This window comes from Mobula birostris, chromosome 16 (genome assembly GCF_030028105.1).
Source record: "Mobula birostris isolate sMobBir1 chromosome 16, sMobBir1.hap1, whole genome shotgun sequence".
Taxonomy (NCBI): domain Eukaryota; kingdom Metazoa; phylum Chordata; class Chondrichthyes; order Myliobatiformes; family Myliobatidae; genus Mobula; species Mobula birostris.
In genome coordinates this window covers 73,231,791-73,241,648 of record NC_092385.1, presented here as the reverse complement: position 1 = coordinate 73,241,648, position 9,858 = coordinate 73,231,791, and the positions used below count along the sequence as shown (strand labels likewise).

The following is a 9,858-nucleotide window of genomic DNA, read 5'->3' as shown; positions in this document are numbered from 1 at the left end:
CTCAAACTCAGAGGGTGGTGAGAGTGTGGAGCAAGCTCCCCGTGAAAATGGTGGATGCAGGTTCAATTTCAACATTTAAGATTAATTTGAATAGGTACATGGATAGGGAGGTATATGGAGGGCTATGGTCCAGGTGGAGGTTAATGGGACCAGGCAGAATAATAATTTGATACATGGATTGGATGGGTTGAGGGCTTCTTTCTGTGCTGTAGAGTTCTATGACTAAATGAATCCCCAGGACAGTATAGGCAGAGCAAAAATGGATGTCTCAAGTGGAGATTACATTCCTAATTACCGATTTGAAGAAATAGACAAGCATGTACCATAGGCTAGAATGACATTTTTTTTATCAGTTGAGTCCTTTTTATTGTGAAAATGGTCTTTCACAACAAGAATTATAATTACCAATGTGTTCAAAGACTATAGTTACTTTAACCAAATCAAATCTCTTTCCCATTCTCCATTTTGGTTGATTATACTGATGGAATAATGACTTGACTGAACAGTTAACAGATCCAAGGCAGCTGCAAAAATGATGTACAATCAAATGCAGGAAACTGGATTTCTTGCAGAGAAACTACTTCAGTGAAAACAATAATGCTCCTGTTAGTATCAGAACTTCTGTTTGTTATAATGTTTTTTTTTAACTGTAAGCTTGTTTAATTATGTTTCCCCCAACATCCTGGATTTACAAGATTACCTTTTGCAAATGTAGCTTTCTGAGTATGAATTCATCAAGCCTTAAAATAGTAAAATGACTTGATAATATAAGGAGGAAACTAGAATAAGTAGACACATTATTGAATTTAAGCTAATTTGAAGTGAATTCAGGAAAGAGACTTAAACACAGAAGAGAAAGCAGAAGAACTGATGAATGGCAATATGTACTGCCTGTCCTGCACTTAATCTGTTTTCCATTTACCTGATTTGTTAGTGCCCAAACCTAGTCACAAGCCACCTTGAAATGCCTGCTTGTGATTTGTCAATTAACTTTTTAAACCTGAACATTGTCTACATCTTGTTACATATAGACATGAATTAAATTATAGTCGAGACAATTTGCCATGGAACCGAAGGTTGCATAATTATTAGTGGATAATCACACTTCTGAGAATAAGGATCTTTACATTAATCTCCCACTACAATAGTTACAAATGCTATCAACTTTAATGTCCATTTTAGACTGAAACAGGTGATGTTATATTGGGGGATAAGAAAACAACAATGAAGTTTATGAACGTTTTTGAGTGCCTTTATGGAAACAGAAATACTAACTTCTTAGGGAAAAAGGTGAACAAGTGGTCTATAGTGAATAGGAAGTTTAAAATAAATTAGCATTGTTAAAAAGCAGTATGGGTGGGGGGGGGGGGGAGATAAATGAATGCAACTGAAAAGCATTAAATCCCTGGGACTTTTTGAACTGTATCCCAAGGTTTTGAAAGATGTGATTATGTTGATAGTGGTCACATCAGGTATCATCCTCAAAAAGCCCATGGATTTTAAAATGGTTTCCACAACTTGCAAAGATAGCCAAAGTAACCCCACTAATTAATGAAAGAGGGGGACCTGCCAGCCTAACATAATTTCAAATTGATACACTAGAATAGTTATCAAATAAGAAGTAATAGGACACTTAGAAAATCGTAATAGAGTGGAGTAGAGTCACCATGCATTTATGAAAGGTTAGTCATTGTTCACAAACTTGGTGTTTTCTTTTGTTGTAATTACCAAAATAGATAAAAAGAAAAAGGTGGATGTGCTACATATGGACATTCAGAAGGTCTCCAATAAATATCATACAAGAGGTTACTCAACAAAATTAGTGTTATATTGTAGATAGTGTACTGACATGGCATGAAGATTGGTTAATGAATATAAAAGGGGTCATTTTCACATAATGAGACAGTAACCACTGAGATTTTACAACAATCCCCCCAGCACACACTGTCTGTAGCAATAGTTTGAGACCAGAAGACATAGAAGCAAAATTAGGCCACTCAGCCCATTGAGTCTTCTCCACATTCTATCATGGCTGATTTATTAAGCATGTCAACCCCATTTTCCTGACTTCTGCTCCCTGAATAATCAAGACGTATCAACCTCTGTCTTAAATATACACAATGACTTGGCCTGCACAGCCATCTTCAACACCTCCACACATTCACCACCCTCTGGCTAGAGAAATTTTCATCATTTCTGTTCTAAATTAATATCCCTCTATTCTGAAGCTTTTCCCTCTGGTCTTAAACTCCCCCACTAGAGGAAACATTCTCACCACATCCATGCTACCTAGGCCTTTCAAAAAAATATTTATAGATTTCAATGAGATCCCCCCTCATTCTTCTAGACTCCAGTGACTACAGGCCCATACCCATCAAATGCACCAAATACGTTAACCCTTTCATTTTAGTCCTTGAAATGAACGGTACCATTACATTTGCATTCCTTGCCACCAACTCAATCTGCAGGTTAACCTTTAGGGAGTCATGCACAAGAACTCCAATATTCCTTAATATTTTTGATTTTTGAATTTTCTCCCCATTTAAAAAGTAGTCTAGGCTTTTATTCCTTCCACCAAGGTGCATGACCTGCACTATATTCCATTGCCTCTTATTTGTCCATTCTCCTAATCTAAGTCCTTCCGCAGCCACTCTGCTTCTTCAACACTACCTCTCCCTCACCTATGTTTGTATCATCCACAAATTTGACCACAAAGCCATCAATTTCTTTATTCACATTATTAACATACAATGTCAAAAGGGGCAGTCCCAACACTGACCAATGCAGCCACCAGTAGCCACCAGCAACCAACCAGAAAAGGCCCCCTCTGTTTGCACTCTGTCTTCTGCCAGTCATCCAATCTTCTGTCTATGATAGTATCTTTCCTGTAATACAATAGGCTCATGTTAAACAGCTTCATGTGCAGCACCTTGTCAAAGGCCACCTGAAAATTCAAGAACATGACATTCACCAATTCTTCTTTGTCTATCCTGTTTGTAATTTCCTCAAGATAATAAACAGGTTTGTAAGGCAAGATTTTCCCTTAAGGAAACCATGCTGATTTTGGCCAGTTTTATCATGTGCTTCCAAGTACCCTGAAAACTTATCCTTAGCAATTGAAATCAACCACTGAGGTCAGGCTAACTTACCTTTCCTCTGCATACCTCTCTCACTTCTGAGTGACGTGCTATTTGCCAATCCTCAGGTACCATTCCAGATGATTCTAGTGATTCTTGAAAGATCATTACTTAATACCCCACAGTACCTCCAGTTACATCTTTCAGAATCCTATGGTGTAGTCCATCTGGTCCACATGACTTATCAACCTTCAAACTTTTCAGTTTCCGAAATACCTTCTTCTTAGTAATAGCAATTACACTCACTTCTGCACTATGACACTCTCTCAATTCTGATATTCTGCTAGTGTCTTCCATAGTGAAGACTAATGCAAAATACTTATTGTTTGTACGCCATTTCTTTGTCTCTCATTGCTACCTCTCCAGAGGTCCAATATCCACTCTAATCTCTTTTCTCTCTTTATAGCTTTTCTACTTACCTTCTGTTGGTTTTTAAAAACTTCCCAATTTTCTAATTTTTGTTATATTATATGCCCTTTCTTTTGCTTTTATGCTGTCTTTAGGCTCCCCTTATAAGCCACTGTTACCTCATTCTCCCTTTGGAGTACTTCATCATCCCCGCTAATGTTCCCTTCCAATTAACTTTGGCCAGCTCCTCCCTCATTCCTCTGTAATTCCCTTTTCTCTGTAATCCCTTTCCTCAACTTTAATTCTGATATATCTGATTTTAGCTTCTCTTCCTCAAACTGCAGGGTGAATTCTATCATATTATGACTATCATCTCCTAAGTGTTCCTTTTACCTTCAGCTCCCTAATCAAATCTGGGTCATTAAATAACACGCAAGCCAGAATTGCTTTTCCCCTAGTGTGCTCAACCACAGGCTGCTCTAAAAGGCACCTTGTAGGCAAATTCCCTCTCTCGGGACCCAGCACCAAACTGATTTTCCCAATCCCTGAGATTGCCCCTTTTACATACTGTTTCTATCTCCTGTTGTAATTTATAGTCCACCTCTGGCCACTGTTCAGAGGTCTGTATGTTACTCAAATCAGGGTTTTTATATTCTTGCAGTTTCTTGACAATATCCACAAGGATTTTACAGCTTCTGGTTCTTTATCAACGCTCTCTAAGGATTTGATTTCATTTTTTTTGCCAACAGAGCCACCGTTTCCACCCCCCCCCCCCACCCATTGCTCACCTGCCTATCCTTTGGATACAATGTGTACTCTTGGATGTTAAGCTCCCAACTATGACCTTCTTTCAGCCACAATTCAGTGATGTCCACAACATCAGACATGCCAATTTATATGTAAGATCTACTTTATTCCGTATACTGCGTGCATTCGAATATAACATGTTCAGTCCTGTATTCATCAACCTTTTCAATTTTAACTCATCCTACCAGCTCTGACTTTGCCCTATCATCTGCCTGTCCTTCCCCACAGGTTCACTACACACTGCATTTAATTGTATACCAACTACCCCATCCTCTGCCCTGTCACTCCAGTTCCAATCCTCCTGCCAAATTAGTTCAGTCCCTCTCCAACAGCTGGAGCAAACTTGCACAATGGATATTGGTCACCCTCAGGTTCAGGTGTCACCCATCTCTATTGCACAGGTGATACCTTCCCCAGAAAAGATCCCAATGATCCAAAAATCTGAAACCGTGCCCCCTGCACCAATTCTGCAGCCACACATTCATTTGCCAGATCATCCTATTCTTACCCTGGCTGCCACATGTCCGGGCAGCAATCCACATATTACTTCCCTGGAGGTCCTGCTTTCAGCTTTCTACCCAACTCCCTATATTCTCACGTCAAGACCTCCTCCTCATAGAACTGTTGTGGGTGTTTAAGGAATCAGGAGTAAAAAGACCCTGATGTGAGTTTTATACAGGTCTGCAGATAATAGCCAGGATATGGGCTACAAATTATAACGGGAGATAGAAATGCTGTCAAAACAACAATGTTACAAAAGTAATGAGGGGTTTCAATATGCAGGTAAGATTAGGAAAATCAGGTTGGTGCTAATTTTGGATCCCGAGAGAGAGAATTTATAGAATGCTTCACAATAGCTTTTTAGGCAGCTGTGGTTGAGCCCACTGGGGACCAGCTGTTCTGGATGGGTGTTGTGTAATGAACTGGATTTGATTATGCAGCTAAAGTTAACAGAACCCTTAGGAGGTAGTGAACATAATACGATAGAATTTGCCATGCAATTTGAAAGGGCAAAGCTAAACTCAAACTCAAATTACAGAGGAGTAAAGGGAAGGCCAGTGCACCTTCAGAACGCAATCTCGTGCAGCAGAGCTCGATGGATACGGTTATATATTCCCAATTCAGCTGAGAATCACAACTGCTTCCATGGTCCGTACAGTTAATAAAGATGTCTTAATGCAATTGAATGAGCTATCACTGCTTGAAACTGACAGAAACAATGCTGATTGTGGCTGTACTTCTCACCAGATTCCATGTAGAAAACATGGCTGCAGATCAGGGATACAAGTGCATTTAAGGAAATGGGGTTTTAGACTCCAAATACTAACTATCTTACTGTAAAATGTATAGTCTCTAGTAAATAAAATCTAAGATCTCAGCACTGAAGTGCTACATCAGAGGGACATTAGGGCCATGCGTGTCCTTTGTTTCACAGAAAACTGGTTAACCCCTTCCATACTGGGTGCAGCGACTCACATTGACAAGTTCACTATACACCATCAGGAAAGGACTGTTGAGTTCCTCAAAAGCAGAAATGGAGGTGTATGCCCCATGATCAGCACCTCTTGGTGCACAAATGTATCAGTGATGGCCCAATTCTGCACAATGGACCTGGAATATCTTGCAATTAAGTGCCATCCATTTTATTTTACACGGGAGATTTCTGCAATCATTTTGGTAGCGGTATACATTCCACCTCAGGTCAATGTCAAACAGGCATTTTGATGAGCTGAACAATGGGATCAAAACATCCTCTCCATCATTTTGGGGGATTTTAACCAGATCAGCCTGAAAAATAATTATCTCAACAAATCGTTAGTGGTACCAGAGGAAACAACATACTGGACCATTGCTACACCACCATCAAGAATGCCTACTGTGCTATTCCACGTCCACACTTTGGAATGTCTGATCACCTGGCTGTACTTCTACTCCCTGAGTATAGGCAGAGACTGAAGACTGCAGCACCAATAGTGAGGACTGGGAAGGTATGGACAAGGGAAGCACAGGAGCTCTTACAGAACTGCTTTGAGTTGATGGACTGGACTGTATTCAGAGATTCATCTTTGAATCTGAATGAGTATGCCACAGTTCTTACTAACATCATTAAAACAATGATCTTTCAAGAATCAATAGATTCTAGCATAGTTCTAGAGAACTGGAAAATTATGAATGTCACTCACTCTTCAAAAGGGAGGGAGGCAGAAGAATGAAAATTATAGGCCAGTTAGTCTGACCTCAGTGATTGGGAAGATGTTGGAGTCGATTATTAAGGATACAGTTTCAGGGTACTTGGAGGCACATGATTACGTGGGCCAAAATCAGCATTGTTTCCTTAAGGGAAGTTCTTGCCTGACAAAGCTGTTAGAATTCTTTGAGGAAATAACAAGCAGGATAGACAAAAGAACTAGTGAATGTTGTGTACTTGGGTTTTCTGAAGGTCTTTGAAAAGGTGCCACACATGAGGCTGCTTAGCAAGGTAAGAGCCCATGGTATTACAGGAAAGATACTAGCATGGTTAAAGCATTGGCTGATTGGTAGGAGGCAAGACTGGGAATAAAAGGAGCCTTTTCTAATTGGCTGCTGTTAACCAGTGGTGCTCCATAGGGGTTGATATTGCAACTGCTTCTTTTTATGTTGTATGTCAATGATTTTGATGATGGAATTGATGGTTTTGCAGCCAGGTTTGGAGATAATATGAAGATACGTGGAGGACAGGTAGTGTTGGTGAAGCAGGAAGGCTGCAGAAGGACATAGACAGATTAGGATAATGGACAAAGAAGTGACAGATGGAATACACTTAACGAAGTGTATGGTTATGCACTTTTGTAGAAGTTCAAAGGTGTAGACTATTTTTCTAAATGGGTAGAAAATTAAAACATTCAAGGTGCAAGGGGACTTTGCAGTCCTCATAAATGATTCCCTAAAGGTTAACTTGCAGGTTAAGTCTGTGGTGATGAAGATAAACACAATGTTAACATTCATTTCAAGAGGTCGAAAATATAAAAACAAATTTGTTATGCTGAGGCTTTATAAGGCACTGGCAAGACCACACTTGGAGTATAGGGACAGTTTTAGACCCCTTATCTAAGAGGTAGAGCTGACATCGGAGGGGATTTAAAGGAGGTTCATAAAAATGATTCCAGGAATGAAAAGCTTATCATATGAGGAGTGTTTGATGGCACTGGGCCTGTATTTGCTGGAATTTAGAAAAATGAGAGATTTCATTGAAACTTATCGAATGTTGAAAGACCTAGATAGACAAGATGTGGAGAGGATAGAAAGCACAGAAAAACTACAGCACAGAAACAGGCCTTTTGGCCCTTCTTGGCTGTGCCAAACCATTTTCTGCCTAGTCCCACTGACCTGCACACGGTCCATATCCCTCCATACAACTCCCATCCATGTATCTGTCCAATTTATTCTTAAATGTTAAAAAAGAACCCGCAGTTACCAGCTCGTCTGGCAGCTCATTCCATACTCCCACCACTCTCTGTGTGAAGAAGCCCCCCCTAATGTTCCCTTTAAACTTTTCCCCCCTCACCCTTAACCCATGTCCTCTGGTTTTTTTCTCCCCTTGCCGCAGTGGAAAAAGCCTGCTTGCATTCACTCTATCTATACCCATCATAATTTTATATACCTCTATCAAATCTCCCCTCATTCTTCTACGCTCCAGGGAATAGAGTCCTAACCTGTTCAACCTTTCTCTGTAACTGAGTTTCTGATGTTTCCGATAATGGAAGAGTCCAGAACCAGAGGGCACAAACTTAGAATAGAATTTCGAATGGAGGTAAGTAAGAATTTCTTTGGTCAGAGGGTGAATCTGTGGAATTTGTTGCTGCAAGTAGCTGTAAGAGGCCAGGTCATTGGGTGCATTTAAGGTGAAAGTTGATAGATCCTTGATAAGTCAGGGGATGAAAGGTTACAGGGAAAAGGCAGGAGAATGGGGTTGAGAGGGAAATAGATCAGCCATGATTAAATTGCGGGGCAGATTCAATGGGCTGAATGGCCTCATTCTGCTCCTATGTCTTGGTTGTTCGTCCATCATTGATGTCGATGAGGACCTCGACACCATTATGATGGTGTCGAGACTAGCGCGTGATTTGGATTTAAGTGAGGGAGAGTTGCGCAGCATCAGCCTCACTCTCTCTTCCCAATTCCCATCTGGATCCAGTGGCCAGGACAGAGTCGAGTGGGCTGGAGATGGGACTAGGCACAGTGGATGACCAGGACGTCTTCTGTGTCTTGTCCTGCTCTACACGTTCCACGACACTTGCAGAGACCGCCTTCTTGACCGTTGGACCTTCCATTGGTCTCATCCGCTCAATCCGCCGGAGTCTGTCTTCACATGCTGGGATAGCAACTCCCTATCTCATCGAGGGTTTGAGACCCGTCGGCTACCCTCACCTGGTTTAGCCGGCTTTTCGAAGCCGTTGCCCGGGGTGTGGCTGCTGTCGCATGTAAACAGCTACGGGGAGCCACAGGTGAGAGCTGAGTGCCAGGTGGAGACCAAAGGTGGACTAACCGCCCTGAAAAGGACGCGACATGTTACCCCACCATAGGTGCTACCCCTCCCTGACACCCCATACACCCCATACATCCTATGTCTTAATGTCTCACTTTCCCTTCTAATGACATTGGTACCACTATGTACCATGATTTCCTTTAGGATTTAGAATTTGGATGACAAAATCAAGCTCAACATATGTACTGTAAGTTTGCTGGTGATCCTAAACTCAGTGAGAGAGTGGGTTGGGAGGAGGATTCAGAGAGTCTTTGAAATAATGTAAACAGGGCCAACCGAGTATGTGCAAATAAAGCAGGTGGAATATAGTGTTGGGCCAGCTACTTTTGTGGAAAAATATGATAAAAAATAATAAGACAGAGCATTCATTTCAAATGAAAGTTGTAGGTTTTGTAGGTTTCAAAGGGAATCTGGATGGCACTGGTACATAAATCACTAAAAGTTAATGACCAGTCAGGGCATATAGGTTGAAGTACAAGGGTAAGAACACCATAATGCAAATAAATGGGCCTCTGGTGAGACTAGCTATGATTAAGGAAATATATTGATGGTTGAACAGTTTGTTTGGTTGTTGGTTTTGTCCTATTAAGCAGAATGCACCTATATTTTCTTGAATTTGGAACAATGAGAGTCAACCCCATTAAAATTCTCATGGGGTTTGAGGGGATGGATGAGGGAGGATCTTTCCCTGAGTGTCTTACATAATGAAGCACAATTCAAAATAAGTAGCCATTCAGAACTGAGATGAGAAGAAATTTCTTCATGCAGAGGATAATGAATCTTTACAATCCTTTACTCCAAGCTGATGTGGAGGATGTCACTGAGTATACACAATAGAACTCCATGGATTTTTTGTATTTTAAGGGAAATGATGAATGAGTGAGTAGGCATTAATTATCTACTGCTACTTCTATCATACTTCCCTACAGTGGTGAACTGTTGCCCTGGTTATTTTTCGGATAAAGCAATTTCACGAATTTTATAGAGTGTATGAATAAATGGCAGTTAACAGGAAACTAAAATGCCTTCCGTACCCATGAT

At 40.7% G+C, this 9,858-nt stretch overlaps 1 protein-coding gene across 1 annotated transcript in view; it reads left to right on the top strand.

Annotated features, from left to right (window-relative positions):
* The first annotated feature begins 7,995 nt into the window (after positions 1 to 7,995).
* Positions 7,996 to 9,858, top strand: part of LOC140211224 (solute carrier family 26 member 6-like) — a 150,168-nt gene continuing 148,305 nt past the window's right edge. The window contains exon 1 of the mRNA XM_072280844.1: positions 7,996 to 8,082. The gene's annotated coding sequence lies outside the window, so the exon portion shown is untranslated. The remainder of the gene's footprint in view (positions 8,083 to 9,858) is intronic.